Raw genomic sequence first — 19,103 nt, 5'->3', positions numbered from 1 at the left:
AATTATATCAGTTAAATAAGCACAGAACCAACCTATATCCATTTAGAATGCTCAGGCAGCCCAGCACATGAGCTGAGCTTCTTATAMATCTCCTGGGACATCGTTTTGTAAAGGTGATCTTGGAGGTCTTTTCCTTAATGATTCCCTGATGGACTAAGTTAGACCAGAGTAGAACTAAAGAGGTGGCTAAAATCTCCTTGTCTGTCATGGGMATAAACCCTAATATTTTGCCTGTGTGGCAGTAACTGAGAGAGAAAAAGAAAACCCTCTGATTTTTTTTTTTTTTTTTTTGATTCTTTTATTTTTTATTTTCTATATTACCAAGAAATTGAACCCTCAAGCAGGGTTTTACCATGTATTCCTCCCCAGGGTGGCAGAAGATCCGATCAGTTTTCAGCAGCACTTCTTGCCTTGATTTGAAGTAAGGAAAGTAGATATTCTCAGCCAGCCTTGACCCAGGAATGCGAGGAGATGAACCAAATCATTTGAATTATGGGTTGCTCACCAATTTGCAAATTCAGCCTCAKGAGTGCATCATGTTCCCCTCGTGCACCGTTCCACCTGGCCTGACATGAGAAAAATATTGAGTAGAGCTGTGCAGGGGGTAAAATCATTGTCCTTCCTGCTACTGTCTCACATTAAACCAGCAAGGTCATGGCACAGCTCTGTCCTGCCAGGCTGCCCCTTCTACAGGGAGATCTTTCACTCCCTCCTTTTCATTTTGCAGYACTGAGTGGACACAGAGGTTGGAGCCCTGTGACACTTGCTCAAGAGGCCCCTGGAGGTCAAGAGACCCAGGCKATGGACCCAAGACCTAAATCAAAGTGTCCTGATCTTCAAAAGCACTGAACTGAGTAACTTTAAGAAGAGGTCAGCTTCACTGRAAACTAAATTTCTTTGATTTAAGGGCCTAATTATGGATMGAGCTACCCAATAGTARGCATTTCTATGAAAAAGTTCAAAAYTAGCTAGGGGAATTAGYGACTGAGATCACATTAATTTCWGCACCTTTGAAAATATCTGCCCCAGGTTTGAAAAAGTACATCCCTAACTCGATTTTTTTTCCTTTTCCCCTTTTGCTGCTAATTATTCTTCTCTCATCCCCTATTTTAAAATCCATACAGYATTTTGGAAGCTGTGTTAATTTGTACAGTATCTCTCCACATGGTTCATTGCCATTTCTTTTTTGTGGTTTGCACTGTGACATATGGTTATTTTTATTGCTCTACTCTTCTTTATCCCTACCTAACATCCTTACCCATATAGGAAATTCTGTTTCCAACTGCTTTGTTATTTATGTTGATAAAGGCAACAGTCTTTGGTCCAAAAAGAGTTGTGGTTTGTAATTTTGTTAGAGAAACACTCTTTTAATGCTCCTACCACCTATTCTTTATATATCTTTACCTATTCTTAGTGACAACAATGATGTTTCCTTTCAGTACAAAGATGCTCAAACAAAATTTTCTGATTCCAATGACCACTATTTACAAAGGTTTAATTTTGGGCTCGGTAGATACTCAGATTTTCATGTGTGGTCCAACCTGGATGTGTGGAAGAACAGGAAAGGCAGCAGTGGAGAAAATACACCACRAGTTAACAAATAATTGACTTACTCTTGGATAATTTTTAACATGGYTCTTCTGTTGGATTTTTCATTATCCTCTTTTTACTTAGACATGAAATCAAGTCACTTGTGTGCCACCGTGTTGAAGCTGATTTRTTCCCCTCTTGTGGCATTTAATAAACAAGATTATAACCAGTCTTTGCTGTGACTCCTACAGCAGATAGTCTGCAATGACTTATCAGAGAAGGATGACATGCAAAACAAAGCAGAACTACAAAAAAATTCCCCTTTCTCAAAAGCTGTGTGRTGTTTCATTTATTTTGTGCCAYCYAGGACTGAAATTTCAGTAGGCTTCTGAAATTTTCTGTGCCTGGGGAGATCCTTGTTATGTAACAAAAGTACAGGACTCTGCCCACACACGAGAACTGCAAGACCTGGACCCAAAGTGGCTSAGGAGAAGCTCTGTAGTTTCCAAACAAGATGTTATTTTTTCCTTCCAAACAAGCTAACAGGCAAAATGATTGACTTTGACCCCTGTGACAAAATTTAATATTTTATATTGCAAACAAAGTTGCTGGAAGTAGTAAAAAACTCCAAAACTAAATTTTTAAAAAAAAGGTACATTTATTTTTTGGATCTTTTCAAACACAACTAGAGGAGACCATATGCCTATATGGAATCTGAAGACTCACCAGGTTTTAGTAAACCAGTTTTTCCAAATTTTCTGCTCTTATTTCCAAAAATCTTAATTTTTCAAAAATTCCTCCTTTTTCCTTTTTTTTCTTCTGTTCAAATCTACAAAAAGTGCAGTGAATTAACACACAAAAATGGCAAACACTTAAGGCACWTGGCTCCTAAGTCCTCATTATCTTCAGAAATATGTTACAGTGGTAGTGGAAGCCTGTCTAATTTCATATCAATTTGCTTCCAGCCATGATTTTCTGATATACACCCCAGTGAGCGAACAAGGGACCAAAGAAAAAAAAAAAAAAAGAGAGCTTTTATAACCACAGATACAATTTAAGAAGTGTAATTCTCCAGTAGCATATTCCTCATTAGTCTTACCATTAAGACAGCTTTTCTTCCAGTTTTTCTCAGATATCAGGCACCTGAATTTTGTCAGCTTTRGTAATTTGAACCCATCAGCTCCTGAACACAGGTACTACAACTTTATTGAATTATTTTAGCAGGGGAATACCAGAGATATTTTTAACCAGGTAAACTAGCACAGTGCTGTGCAATAGTTAATCATGATGTCTCAATTAATACAGGCCGTGGACCATTTCCAAGAGCAGTTTGGAGGGTTTCTGTTATATTTCAAAGGCTAAAAGTATTTGATAAGATGGATATATTTTGTCATTTGGCCTATGACCCAAAAAACTGCAACTGGCTCTTAAGTTTACCAATACAGGTGTAGTTGTGTTGCCTCCTGGATTCCCACATGAAATTCCTTATTTCTTTGTATTCTTCTGGTGTCCTGGGCAACAATGGATCTCAGACATGAATATTGCACCAAATATCTCATTGGCACAGGAAAGCTGAAAAAAAATGTAGTTTTCTGTCAAAGACATATCAGTGCCAGTATACTTTAGAAAAATGAGTTGAATAATTAAGAGACATCACCTTTTTCCTACAGCAACAACAGAATTATAAAATCATAGAATTGTTTAGTCTGAAAAAGGCCTTTAAGATCATTCAGGCCAACAATTCCCCCCACATTGCCAAGGCCACCACTAACCCATGTCCCCARGTGCCACATCCACACGCCATGCTCTGATTCTCTACCATATTTTACAGAAGGGGTGGCTTGTTTGTGCAAACTCCAAGGAGTAAAACTGAAAAYGACTCAATCTGAGCTGCTGTAACTCAAGCCAAACTTGGGTTTGCAGCACAAAACTTGACAATATAAAAAATTCCAAGGTCTGCAAAAGAGAAGGAGGCTGTGTAAAGAAACGTGCATTCATATACACTCTACATTCATATATGCAAACAAAAGCACACTTGCTTCTCCTTCAACTTTTCCAAAACCCTCAGTTCCTATCCCCAGCTTTTGTTCCAGAACCCTCTGAAGAAACTAAACTATAAATGGAGCTGTGAAAACTCAATAAACTGGGAGAAGTGCCTGAATTTTGCTTATCTACTTAAAGAGGTTTCAAGAAATATATAGATACTCCACAAAAGCACAGTGAAATTGTGTTGACGAAGGTGTCAAAATATGTACATACAGGAAGGGATAGCTTGATACAAATTTAGACTTAAAATGGTTTGTTTTCCTGAGGTTGGAATCTGCCAGAACGTTCACTTATCTGTCGTATATCTGTGATGTTGAATACATTTTACAAGAGCAAGAAAGCAATTCAGCAAAGATTTCAAGAGAGACTAAAGTTAAGTGTCATCGAGGAGTGACTTCTTAGCCATGGGTCATGGGAGAACTTATCAATATAATGTAAGAAAACATCAGAAACATCAGCAATTTTTAATGTGAAATCAAAGGAGTTTTGCATAAATGCAAGGCAAGGGATTCYTTGTGAAAGCAGAAAAAGTGTGTGTGCAAACAATGCAGCAGGATTCAAAATATTTCTGTAATGAGGCTRCAGAGCCATATAATAAGTGARTCCAGAGGAAGCCACCAATATGAYTMATGGAGCACCCCTCCTGCAAGGAAAAGCTGAGAAAATTTGGATTTTTCAGTCTGAGAAAAAGGATGCTTCAGGGTGATCTAATTGTGGCCTTCCAGTTCTTGAAGGGAACCCTTGGAAAGGTGGAGAGAGACTATTTACAAGAAYGACYGGGCAAAGGGAGTTGGCTTCAAACTGACAGAGAGTAGGTTTAGATTGGATATGAGGAAAAAAGTCTTTACTGCAAGGGTGGGGAGGCACAGGTTGCCCAGAGAAGCTGTGGCTGTCCCATCCCTGGAACTGTCCAGGGCCAGGTTGGATGGGGTCTGGAGCAGCCTGGKATAGTGGAAAGTGTCTCTGCCCTGGCAGGGGGTTTGGAATGAGATGCTCTTTAAATTCCCTTCCATCCCAAACCATTCTGTGTTTTATGGTTCTAAGAATAAACTCAAAGCTCTATGGGACCAGACTAATGTAGCTTGGAAGGGGCCTCAGAAGTCTCAATTAAACCTTCTACTCAAAGCACAGAGAGATGCAACTCTGGGCTCAGGTGTTTGCTCAAAACCTCTGAGGAGTGAAGCTGCACAACCACTTTGAGCAACACCTCTTAGTGTTTGAATGCCCTCCTGGTGGAAGTTTCTCTTTAMATCTTGTCTGAAGTTCTGTTCCAGCTGATGTCCTTTGGCTCTCCTCCTCCTGCCATGCAAAGCCTGGTTCTGCCTCCTTTGACCAGGACTGGAAACAGTATTGTAGATGAGATCTAATGGTAATTGCTGGTTTGAACAATCAACAAATCATAGAATGACTTGTGTTGGAAGGAACCGTAAAGAGCAAGTTCCAACCCTGTGTCATGGGCAGGGATGCCACCCACTGGATCAAGTGACTCAGGACCTCCTTCAACTTGGCCTTGAACACTTCCAAGAACATTGCAGTCACCAAAGGAAAAAAAAATAATTCAAGAAGCAAAAATCACTACACCTTTCGGAAAAAAAAAAAAAAAGTCTCTCCTGAAGTTACTGTAATTACCATTGGAAAATATAAAGAGGGAAAATTTCAAGTGAGAGCTGGAAATGGTGATGCTTGTACTATTCTTGGCTCATTCAATGGCCAAATATGGAAATATAAGCAAGTTGCAACCCATCTGTGCCTCAAAGTAAAATGGGCTTGAACAGCAAAGTTTTCAAGCAGGAAGCGTAGAGTAACATATGTTTATCTAGAGTATCTTACACCATGTGAGTGAATGGAWTCCAGGTTTTACTACAGTTTTCAACAAACCCTGTAATTTTTAACTCATTGTCTACCTTTATGTGTAAGAACCAGAGACCTTTGGAAAAAGATCAGAATCATTCTGAAAGCTAGATTGTGATGGAAAGAAATGAGCTCTTCTAGGTGATTTTTTCTTTTCAATATGTGTGTACAATAGGGCTAAGAAACATTTAAAAGGATTAAAATCTCTCTGTGCAGAGTTCAACTCCCCTCCACATGGCTGTCTGATGTGTATTCTTTGTACACGTATATTAGAATCACCTTATTCCACAGGACTGCCATTTTAAAATATTTCACTTCTTCCATAAATAAATGAAAAATAATTTAAACACTCATTGTTAATTTTCACACTATTAACAAAAAGGTCAAGGACTCTTGGGTTGTTTTTTTTTTGTGGTAATATCTCATATGGAGAAGCTCACCCAAATTATTCYAACAATTGGAATTTCATCTCTAGGTTTAGGTCTATCCCCATTCACTCTGCTCTACGTCTGTAAAATCTCCAGAAAGGTGACACAGATCACCAAGAATGCAGAATTAATGTAATACTGATCAAATATCCCATTGTCTGCTCGTGTTAGGCTCCATTTGGACTTACACCAGTGTGTGATCCCAGGGGAAGATGGCAGCTCCTCACTCGCTCTTCCYTTCTCCCTTTTTTCACACGAACTCTGCCAAAACTGATGACTTCTCCCTCAGCCAGTTCCCAGGAGCCAACTGGTCTTTCCCTGTCTTCCCTCAGCTAATGTGAGCTGTTTTTCCCCTTGTATACAGCTGCCCTAATTCTTAGAGCATTTCATCCTTTTCACTTTCTAAATGGAAATGTTAAATTTTTCACAGAGGAGGTGCCCTGGGGGGGAGTTTTGCTCACACCCAAGAACGGATGTCAGTTAATATTTGGACATGATTAATTAACAGTAAACCCTAAGGCAAACTTTGCTATTATGAAAATAAGACAATATTCCAGATTACATGAGCGTCTGCCTATATGACAAAGTTACCCAGATGCTCTGAAATCAACAAAGATTTGTCACAGATGCAAAGAGAGTTATTATTTTATGAATTTCAGATTTAGATGAATTACTTTTGTCCTTCCTAAACAATATAGGAGAGACCTGGGGATAAACCACTATTWGAATTACCTCTCAGATGCTTTCAATCACTGGTATAAAGTTTTCTAATTTTGCAGAAAATTATTTCGAGCTCATACTCTTATCCTAGTCAGTGGTTAATTGGTATTTTACTGTACAAGTGGAAAGCCATTCTTACCCTGCAGTGTTTATAAATCCTGAATTACTTCTGCAGCCCCATCCTGGGTGGAAAACAACTCTGTTTGATAAATAGAGCTGAAACACACCACGGCTCAGATTGAGAAACAGAAACTAGTTTTTTCCAGGAGTAACTAAAGTAGGTCATGGTGTAGGCAAATTAGAGTCACACATATTTTAACGGAGTGCAGATGCTGGGGTAGCTGAAGGAACTCCAGCACTGAAGGGCTGAAAACCACACCCATTTACAGMCAGGAAGGCAGGTGGAGATATGCACAGATACAAACAGTGATACTGAATTTGAATGGAGATATGGCCAGAACCTTAATGTTTTGTCTTATCCAAAAGAGTAGGAAAGCCTCTTCATCATCACCAAAAAATACACACTTATTTTACTTCACAAAATAAGTATGTCAATATTTTTCTTCTATGAAGCATTACARASTATCTCAAGGCAAAATATTTCAGGMTGTTGAAAATATTCTATCACYGTTATWCAAGTATTTTCTTCTACCTCAGGCCCAGGTCTAGATGTATTTGGAGACATWGTGAAATTGCATCTTCTGACTATGGGGAAAAAACTTCATGATGARGTCAACTAAAACCTCTGTTTGTTTTGGATTAATTTTTAAACAGAAGGATTTCAGAAAATAAARAAGTCATTCTTTCTAGACACAAAAAAAATTAGGAAAATCTGAACCCAGAACAATGTAGTCAAATAGCACCAGAGACTAAGCTTTCAAAATATGATTCCTTCTTCAAAGTTCAGCAAATAAATTTTTGTCCCCTCATTTAAAAAAAAATAATAAAAATTAAAACAATCTCTTGCAAGGCATTGCTAATACACTTAGAACAAAGWACTCCACATTCAACTCCCATAATCCTAAACCTCTAAAGGCAACATGACAAAGGCAGAAAATTAGTTAAAACTCTCAACAACCCTGAAATTTCAATCCCAATCCTCATCAATCTGTTGATTTAATTATCACTGATTCATAACAACTTTTTAATTCTGACATGAACATTTGTCCTTTTTTAATTGTGGCATGGTTCCATCTCTRATGATAAATTCATGCAATAATGGTTCATGAGCTTTTATTTTTTCAGATTCTGGATTCCTCTGGTAAGTGAGCAGAAGAAACTTCAACCAGAAAAAGTGAATTTTCATCAAGGAAATACTCAGTTGATATAATTTGTCTCCAGTTTCATAATCCTCTCACTGAAAAGTGCCAAGGTCATATTGGGGCAAAATATAATTAAACATATATATAAAATAAATATAAGGAAGGATCATTTTGCTACTGTAAATCTTGCATCCCACAAGTATTCTGAAAATAGATTGTGGCTGAGTGTGGTTGGTCTCTTCTCCCAGGAAAAGAGTGCCAGGATGTGTGGAAAGAACCTCAAGTTGCACCAGGGGAAGTTTAGATTGGATTTTGGGGGAAAAGTTCTTCACTGAAAGTGTGGTTAGGCATTGGAACAGGTTGCCCAAGGGAGTGATATAATCATAATCCCTGGAAGAGCTCAAAAGGCATGGGGATGTGGCACTTAGGGAAATGGTTTAGTGTTTAACGTCAAACTTGATGATCTTTGAGGTCTTTTCCAGCCTTAACTGTTCTGAGAGGTATCAGGTGTGGTTGTTATTGGGAGCCTCAATTACAAAATGGAGAGTGAGGCTATTAATTTTTGTGAGTGACTCCAGCTGAACAATCTGCAAGTGTGCCACAGGAAAGGATTAAAAGTCTAAACTATCATCACAGAGAGATTTAATTCTTTGAGTCTAAATACATAATTTTGGAGTTACACAGTATAAAACAATGAATTTCACTGACACAGAATGGGAAATGTTTGAGCAATAAGCACTTCTCAAAAAAACCCCTACCCACTGCAGGAGCAGTAACTCCTCTCTGTCATTCTTCTTCAGGTTAAATATCAGGCTGCAAGGTATAAAGGTTTCTGAAACAAATCAAAAAATGTCGCTGTATTTCATGTCTTCACCTGGACAATGTATGTCAGTAAAATAGCAAGTGGGTCTAGAGGAGAGTAAAAGAGATCCTTAGTGATACAGAGAATGAAAGAATGGGAAAAGATTGAAAAGATGAGAAAGATTCAACTAAATTGKAGGCAAGAGATGTAGCTGTTCCTGTAGAGTTCAAGAAGAATTTGAGCAAAGCTCTGAGGCACAATGTGGGAATCTCRGGGCTGTCCAGTGCAGGGCTGGGAGCTGGATTTCAATGATCCTTGTGGGTCCCTTCCAACACAAGATATTCTAAGGTTCCATGAAAGACCTCTGAAACTGGTCCAGTAAATATATATATTTTCACAGAATTCTTAAAAATTATTAGAAGACTGGAAGGGGGGGGGGAAACAAAAATACAGAGACATTTGAGATGACATTATGGTCAAAAGACACAGATATTGATCATAGAATCTTCAGATCTTGAATTCTCCAACTATCTGGATCAGGGATCCTAAGAAACTCATCTTCCTAGAGGATGGATGAATTTATTTGGAAGACATTTCACTTCATATTGGGCTTTTTGTTTTCTGACTTAGAACGTGAGGATTTATGCCACTCAATTCTTTCACAGAATTTACTTCCAGATGCAAATTATTATTACAACTGAACATGTGGAGCAGACCTGAATATAACAAAGACAATAACACTTGCAATAAGTAATATATTTGTATTCATTGTTTGTGCTCGGAATGTTACTTGMAAAGGAACAAGAAGAATAAAAATAAGATTTTTCAGGAAGCCAATTAGAAAATGTAAAACTTACATCTTGCAATTCATAGATGTAAAACAATCCACACAAAAAGACCTTAAAGGCCACGAAAGAATGTTCGCCATCTGAAATTTGTAAGATTTTCAGCTATTGCATARCATTGCCTCCAGCAATGAACCTCACCGAATCACATCAACTCAAAGTTTGTGCTACAAATCCGTGTCACTTCAGAGAGAGACTAAGAGAGAGAGAAAGAAACAGAAAAGGAAAGTGCACCCCATATGGAGTTTATACCAAATTATTTAAAAATATGTTTAAAAGTAATCGAAAAATCAGTTCCATTCAGTGGTGTCTGTCATGAATGCTGGAAGAGCATGATATGAGAGATCTTAAGTTTCATGGAGAAAAGAAAAAATAGCAGGTATCTAACAGGCACACTGAGGATGGTGGCAGTTCCTTCTAAAGTCACAAAACCTGGTAAATAAAAAACYCATGGCTTTTTTTAGTGATGGGAGGCGTTTTTATGTTTAGAAGCTTCTGACAGTCTGTTGTACAGGGAGAGAATATTCACTAAGGGTAGGACTGGACAGATTTTAGGGTGAGAATTTTATTCTATTAGTGTTTTATGACCAAAAAAAAAATATTTATAGGTTATTCCACATTACTTCATAGAAGCACAAAGGGAAAACAAGTTATCTACAGATGATGGAAAAACATCCTTAAATTGCCTTGCCAGCTATTTCTACAGCAATCCCCCCAAACAAAGGGGGGACAAACAAAGGGCAGACAGCCCTTCCCACAGCAGCACCCCATTCTCCCTTCCTTCTCCATTCCTTCAGCCACACACTGAGCAAGCCTGACTCCCCATAGCTCCCTTCCTTATTTCTTTATCTTTACCCCTCTTTTTCTCTGTGGTTCCCAGTAGCAGCAACGCTACTGCCTCACTTCTGTATCCTATAAGCAGCAAAATTCCACTTTCCTCCCATTTTAGAGAAGGCCATCTCAATGCATGTGGTTGGGATTCACAAAGTAACCAAGCAGAAGAGCATCAGTTTTGCTGGCTTTGGATTTTCTGCTAATCCCAGTCGCTTTCCTGCTCCACTGCTTTGTTTATGCAGSCCTTTTGCTGTTCCCTGCCTGCCCTTACAAATGTTGTTTTGACATCGTGGTCACCAGGTGCCCCAGCACCCCTTCCATCAACAGACACTTGTGCAGCAGATGGCACAAATGGGTTGGCAATAATTCAGTGTCTCAGCATTGGATTGCCTTGTCTGGTGCTTGTGATGGTGGCTAGACAGGGTTAATGACAGTAGCAGGGGAAAAAAATATAATAAAAATACTGTGGTGATTCACTTTCAGTGAGGAAAGATCTTCCACGAACCAGAAACACCTGGAAATCTCTGTTCTTAATAAGCATGAGTTATATTCTGTAGCAAAAGAGGTTTATTTTAGAACCTTCAGTTTAATCACATTAAAAATGTCAGGTTTCCTTTTATCTCCTTTGATAATCACGACTCCCATGACTGTGATTATATTTTCTGCCATACATTACAAGGATATGGTTAGTTTAGCTATGATGCTCTAAGGATAATAAATAAATAARTAAGGCCAGTGAGGGGTGGTGAGAGCTTTCATCAGACCAACAAATAATTATCTGCATGTACATACCTGCTGGGACACTGAAATGCATGGTTAGAGTTAGAACTCAATGGTAAATGCTGAAGATTTTTATTCTCCAATTGGGTTGGTGCTAAAAAACAGCTTTTTTTTTTTTTTTTTATAGAAACTCTTACAAAGAGTTGGAAGTCAATTTAATGTGAATAGTCATGAAGTTCAGGGGTGTTTGCATTCAGGGTTCCAATACTGAGCTCAACAACCTACAGGAATATGTAGAGTTAGAAATGAGTCATAATCAGTTTCTTTACTCTGTTGGCTTCTTACTCTGAATAAATCACTTGAACTGTTTTCATCCATTTCCCTGCTTCTAAATTGGAGATAATATTCCTGTCCCAGGGGTACTGCAATGATTAATTAATCACTTCAAGTCATTTGGGATTTGAAAATGTGTGAGTGTGTGTATATGTAGCTTCACATATGCAGAATATATATAAATATTTCCTTTACTTTGTATGTTAGGCATAAAGGGTGTCGTTCTAGAATCAGCACTGAAATTTTTGAACAAGAATAATCAAAAAAAMCCATCTTGGGAATTCAGGCTGTCAAATTCAAATGACAGTCATACTTCCCATCTCCAAATTATCTCCAGCTATAAAGTTCTCTCTCTTTCCTTGAAATCGTCTCCCTCAGAAGACTCAAGAARCAAAAGTTATTGATACTGAAGAAATTTCACATTGCTTTCCTTTTCCAGTACGATAGGGAGTTATTTGTATTCTACTTCGTGGGGCTTTGTCAGGAACTGTATATTAYACTGCACTCTGGACCACTGAGAGGCACAAAATAGCTCCCACCACAGCAGCTATGAGGGCAAGAAAAAGAGAAGAATAAAATAGAAGGGTTGTATTTTAAGAAAAAAAATAAATATGGATTCATTCAGGYTTCTTATGCAYCACTWACCTTCAACTGTTGGRCTTGATGATCTCAGAGGTCTTTTCCAGYCTTAATGATTTTATGATTCTGTGATAACACACTGCATATCACACACAAGGCAGGGTAAAAGATMACTAAAAATGTTTTCCAAGCTGCTTTCTGGATCTATCTGCATAACCATAAGACCAACGTGTAAAAATGAGGCAGTTCTGCAAATCCATTTCTAGATTTCTTCTTAGAACAAGAAAAAATAAACAAATAAAATATCTGTAATATCCTTTTTTTTTTCCTGAATTCTTGCGGTTCTAGCTTCTTAAAAGAGAAACCTTAATAAAGCTTCTTTTATGACTGCAATGTGATTGAGTCAAAAAACAGACATACGTTTTTCACTGCTTTTTGCTTTCAAGCTATAGCTACATGGATTTTGTAGTTAGTGGAAGTAAAAAATAAACCATAGAGAGCCCTGGCACACATTTTCTGCTCTGTCTCAATCTCTCACATCTTGAGCAGCTTTTTTAAACCCACATTGGCTCAATCCCCCAATCCCCACTGATCAAAGCTAATGTCTAGACCAAGTAGAGTCCATTGATAACTTCACAGTAAAATGATTTTTCTACCAGATTCACCAGAACTAAGTAATTTTGAGGAAACGCATCAAGTCCAGTGAGGTTTTTGACATAGAAACCAGAAGGATGAACACTGTGATATCCAGTGACATCCCACTGGTGAAGGGTGCCACACGTGCTCCAGATCTCTGGGATGAGCCAGCTCTTAGAGTCGTCACTCTCATAACTAATCACATTCGTAAAAATTCCAAGGAATACATTCTCAGGTCCTTCCAGGACTCATCTTGAAGCTTCCTTTATAGGATTTGGGCAGATATCCATTCTCTACATGTGGATGTGGATTTGATGCTCAACCTCAGAGGATCCTAGATTTCCAGCTCTTCTTATGGCTCCTCTCACTGACTTTGTGTTGCACGGGCAGGTCAGCGACTCATCCCACACTTTCCAGGTGGTCATTTCCCACTGTGACAGAAAGATTCTGGAAACAAATTTGCTTTGAGAAACTTTCTGGTTTAGTGAGTCTTGTAAGCACAGGAACATCCTTCCTCTTCTAAAAACTGATGCTGCTTTCATTATTTCCATTACTGTATTCTGCCATGATGCAAAAATACCAAATAAWGATAATTCTTAGAAATTCTTTTCTGTGAGGCCCTGGAACAGGGTGCCCAGAGAAGCTGTGGATGCCCCATCCCTGGAATGTCCAAGGCCAAATTGGACAGGGCTTGGAGTTACCTGGGATAGTGGAAAGTTTCCTTATCCATAGCAGGGTGGTGGAATCAGAAGACTTTTAATGTTCCTTCCAACCCAAGCCACTCTATGATTCCATGATGCTGTGATATTTCCCATGTTAAAGTAGAGCAAGAAATCAGAAACTGTCAAATGTTTAGGAACTGGAAATTTGAGCACCAAAGAGCTGAAACCTAAAAAATCCAAATGGCAACAATAATTTCACAGCCTTTCTTGTTACAAAATACTTCTGCTATCAACAGGGTCATATTCCTCCCCTACTCCGCAAAAAATGGATTTTGTCAAGAAATGGTCCTTCTTCCTGATAAGAGATTTTGGATCATTTTTTTGTGGTTTTGAGAAAGTTTATAAAATAATTATATTTTAGGTAGAGAAATAAGTTGCTAGGAGGCAGGAAAAGATCTGTTTTACAAAGATTAGTAAAACCAGATACAAGTATTACTCTCTGGCTCCCTTTTTGCTAAAAGTTTACATTGAAAGATGACTTGTGCAGAAATTTTACAGTGGAAGAGACAAAGAAGTACTTTCCTTCCTTCTCCTTTTTCTTTTAATTTGCTTTCCCTGTACCCCACTGTTTTAAAATGGTCTCTAGTTTGTGTACGTGTGTTTGTATTTAATGCCATATAATAAAATCTCAATTAGGTCTGTATTGTAATGGGCTCATTAGTATAAATGCTTGTGATTGGCCTCTGTTCTGCTGCAGAACTGAAGTTAATCAGATAAACTTCAAAGGGCAAATGGAAGGATTATGCCTCACCTCATGGGGACMCAGTCCTGCCTTTGAAGTACCTGTTGGCATCCAGAAAGTTCTGTCAAGTCATCAATACATTTTAACTACCTTGGGGTAGTTTCCTACCTTTTTCCTCTGATGTAAAAAGCCTTCCTTTTTCTCTCATGTAAATATCCTGCTTGGCCCAGTGGGATMTGGAAGCCCAGTTGATGTCCTGAGTACCATCACCATGGCCAGAATCAACCAGGCATCAAACACTTCCTTTTTAGCATCCAAGAGAAGTAATTGGTTTCTTCACATGTTACACAAATACATACAGAAAACAGTGATGATATTAGGAAGGCTTCAACTTCCAGCTAAGRGGGGCCCATACAAGTGTTAACCAGGGTTATCCTTGTTAATTCAGAATCAATTTTTCTGCATATATAAGTGTTCACTCAGTTTCACGATTAAATAAATTGTCAGAGCTGAAATATATGCCTGCACATTACTGCTACCAGCAGACAAGTCAGGCATTCTCTCCTCTGTTTACTCAACAGCAAACCACTGTTATTTGCAAAACTAAAAAAGCAACACAGTGAGAACACTGAAATCCTTTCTATTTCTTTTTTAAGTGCTCAGACTAAACCACACAAAACCAGCCAGTCATTTCTTCCCTGCCAACTGATTATGCAGCCATGTTGTTTGAAAGCTTGCATAATTTACATTAGCATGCCTAAGATCTCAGGTGACTATGCCTTTGAGGCCAGCATGATAGCCCCAGTGGACCGAGATTTGATATTCTTCCCAATATCTGACCCTTTTTTCCTTGTTAATTATAGGCAGAGTTCCCTGGCCTGGGCCCGGATCTGCACCTGTTTCCCATCTCTGAGCAGCTGCTAATTAGGTTGCAAATGGTGGGGTTGGGCAGAGATGGCCACACAGGCTTCAGAGCCCATTGATCAGGCTGCACACAACAATTATTGCCTTCTGAACTTCCCGCAATGAAAGCTGCTCCCAGACACCGCATTGTATTGAAATAAAAATCCTATCACTTCCCACCCTGGTGATGTGGAATGGTGCTGCTCCAAAGGAATAAGGGACAGCAGAGATGGGTGCTGGATCCATCACTCCCTTGTGCAGTGAGAAATAAAAAATGTCTTGAGTTATGTTTATTTAAGTTGCAGGTGACTCCAACAGTTTGTTGTGAATGTTTCTCTAAAAATCAATTCTTTGTCTATTTGCTCCCAAGTCAATGTGACTTCTGAGTCTTATCTTAGAAACACAGTTGCRAATGATCCTAAAAATCCTGAGCTGAAATGATCCTAAAAAATTATTTTRGTTAGTATCATTTAAGCAACATCTCAAAATACTGGGTTAACTATAGCAATATGCAGCAATTTAAGCTCAAATTTTAAATTGGCAGTCTTTGGTGCTCAGAGAAAAGGGGAAGTACATTAAAACCACAAAGCTGATTTATTTGTTAGTAAATMAATAAATAAACAAAGTATTGTATTTCCAACCCAGAAAGGTTATAAATGCTCCAGAGAACCTGAGAGAGGAGCTCCTCATGGAAAGAATTCAGCAGCTCCCTGCCATTCCAAGATGTATCAAAAAATCTGTGATATAAGTTATCAATGAAGTGTATGGAAATCTTCTTGGTTTTATCACACTAAATACTGACATTTTTGAAACCTAAAGACATATTAATTACTCAAAAATTCTACAGGTAGGGAAAATGTGGTATTGAAAAGCTAAAGTGACTTGCCTGAGCAGGTAAAAAGGKTTTCTGCAAGTGAGGAAGGGATTGCAAACATATCTTGTACTGAAAACCCTGAAACTTTCTTCCACCTACCTGGAGATGTATCTAGTTCCATTGTGGTCAAGAATCATCATTATCAATGGACTRTATGACAGAACCTTCTCTGTGGTTCTGGATCTTCAATTCAAGAAAGAAAAATAAAACACTAAATAATACCAAGATTATTTTATAAGTGTTTATATCACTAAGAGCAAACGCAAGAGTGAATATTCTGAAAAGTTTATCCAAATTTACAACTTACTCTGAATAACGCACCCATCACCTGTAAACTCAGACTTCTGCAGTCCAGAGGATCCTTTGCCAAAAGAAATATTCTGAAACAACTTTGTATAGAATGCAAAATAAATCAAAGATTTCCATAAGCAAAAAATCATGTGAAACTCACTCTATAAATAATTCACTGTGAATTATTTGCTTGCATTAGGATCTGCGGGCCAGATTCCCAGCTGGTGTAAATCCCCATGATTGTCTCAGCTTCAGTGGAGCTGTGCTGATTTACACCAGCTCAGGAGCTGACCCAGTGTGTTGATCAAGAATATTTCATCAGCATAATAGCAGAGGGTATGCTTTGAAAACAAAAAAAAAAAAAAAAAAAAAAAAAAGTGACATGCACTGAAAACAGTAACAAAACAGTTCACCAGCTGTTCACAATCTTAATGTCTGTGGATGGTGTGAAGGAGATAGAAAGCCCTTTGTGCAGGCTGATAGTGTGCTAGGAAGCTGCAGCAGGTGAAAAAAACAATAATCATCTTCCCAGTTCCTCAGGAAATGATGATCTGAAACAATAGTTGGCAGCTTAACTCTTGTCAGCCTGTTGTTTTACAAAATCCAGCATTTCCTCCACTTTGAATTTGTATTAGCAGAGGATGAATCATTGATGCTGCCGGATCCCCTCATTTTTTATATACAGCAGAATGAATTATTTTCATATATCATGTCATGAGCTTTCTCTATTTTTACATTTTCCCACTGCAGTTGAATCAAAGTGAATATTTCATAGAGATTCCTTTTCTGTAGGGTTTGACCATAAATCAGATTTGCTGCAATCTATCTGCAGAGGTGACCTGTTTTCTCAAAGCTAACATGGCAAAAAAAAAAAAAAAAAAAAAAAAAAAAAAAAAAAAAAAAAAAAGAAAGAAACAACAGCAAAAAAGCCCCAACCTCTAACTAAATAAATCCTTACCAAAATATTCCTTTAATTAAAGACACATACTAATGAATATTTTAAAAATTGGCATAACTTACCTTTTATTAAATGTTTAAATACATCAAAATGTTGCATAGACTTAGCTTTAATATTTTGGATAGGCTTGGGATACAGTCTTGTCTCCAGCCAAGATAAAAAGAAGTAGAAAAGGTAGTGAATRAATTTACATCAACACATGACTGGATATGAGTGGTTATGTTATAGTTAAGTGCATTATGAAAGATTTAGAAAACTCTGGTCTTGGCTTTAGGCTTAAAGTAATTAGCAAATTTTGCATATATGAATCAGTGGAGATTCTGACTCTAACTTTAGGGGCATTAAAGTTTTTAATACAATCCCTCAGCTTGTGTTCAGAGTCAGTGTATTAAGGAACATTGGGGAACAGTAAGTTCCAGGTATAATAAAGAAATATTTGTATCCTTTCACTGCAGTGAATTGATTCTTCTAGGAGTGAATCTGATTTAAAGCCCAAATGTGGGGGCTGACCAAGATCTGAACTTATTGGCAGATTCTAGTTATCAGGCCAGAGAGATTCAGGAAAAACACTTGTAAAGATATATATATATATATATATATATATATATATATATATATATATATAAAAAATTAGAATAAAATTGCTATTCCTTTTAAAGTTGAAGTTTGTTCAAGTATTAATGATACAATGAACTATGTCCTAAAAGGAGCTGGTCTTGATGACCACTGTCATGTTCTTGGGAGAACTGATCCAAAAGACATCTGTGACTTCCAGTTGGTCAAACATTTTCTTTCTTTCTTCCCTACTGCCTCAAAGTGTGTAATTTTATTTATTCATCATTTTTGTCAGGATTGTCATCTACGGTTAAGTATATGTAGTTATCCCTTCTTTGTATCACCTATGAAAACTGAATTTAGGAGTTTTTAAGTTAAAAACTTCATGTCTGCCTCTTGGTCTTGAAAACCTGATCACAGTTACCCAAGTCATGAAGATTTTCAAACATTTCTGCATATTTTATTGTAAAATGTAAATCCATTCTCCCAACAGAGATTGACTTCTGCACTGAGACAATGCTCAAGAGTTGAGTTTGAGCCTGGACGTGTTTAATCCTGACGCTGGAAAAGCGAAATGCTTGCAAGAAATGGAAACATCCTACAAACATCAGCTCCTCTCAGTAAAGATCTCATGACTCTGCTGGCCCATTGTAGAGCACAAGAAACYAAAGCATAAATTTTTGTTGAAAGCTTAAATCTGGTTGTGAATAACCCATGTGCATACACACACACACACACACACAGATTAATGTGCTGAATAAATTTTTTAACTCTGAGTTGATGATCTTGGCCTTTTTTCTTACTGTGATTATGGACAGTGGTCCAAGGATAGAATGACTTTGCCAGAAAAGTTAAGGAATCATCTCTAAAAGAGGTTATTAGTAATTTCCTACTTAGATAACATTAGAAAAACAGGGTGAAAATGTTTATTTGGACTTTTCTAAAATTAAAATTAGATAAAGTTTACTCTTTTTTACTAATCATTTTTTACAAAAGTTTACTCTTTTTTACTAAGGACACGTAGCAAGGTATGAACAGGTGCCAGGAAATTGTCACATATGACAAAACTGATGTCTAGGTCTAGAAAAGAACCATAAATCATAGAATCATAGAATCACAGAATGGTTTGGGTTGGAAAGGACCTTAAAGATCATCTCATTCCATCCCCCTGTCATGGTGGGGGACACCTTCCACTATCCCAGATTGCTCCAAGTCCCATCCAATCTGGCCTTGRACACTTCCAGGACACTTCCAGAAGCAGTCACAGCTTCTCTGGGCATCCTGTGCCAGGGCCTCACCACCCTCACAGGGAAGAATTTTTTTCTAATACTCAATTCTCTCAGACTTTCATTATCGGAGAGATGCTCCATCCCTCTAATAATTTTTATGTCTGTCATCTGCACCCACTTTGACAGGAGTTGTGAGTCCAGAGTCCTTCCTGTGCCACATCAAGTGATGTAAGTCACAGGAATCACTTCCTCCATGATTTCCCCTTTCAGTCAATAGSCACCTACATTTAACCAGTAGAAAAT

Source organism: Malurus melanocephalus, unplaced genomic scaffold, assembly GCF_030028575.1.
Source record: "Malurus melanocephalus ecotype Western Australia unplaced genomic scaffold, MMel_1.1 scaffold_388, whole genome shotgun sequence".
In the NCBI taxonomy this organism is placed as follows: domain Eukaryota; kingdom Metazoa; phylum Chordata; class Aves; order Passeriformes; family Maluridae; genus Malurus; species Malurus melanocephalus.
The sequence above is the reverse complement of the archived record's forward strand: the minus strand, read 5'-3'. Positions refer to the sequence as shown.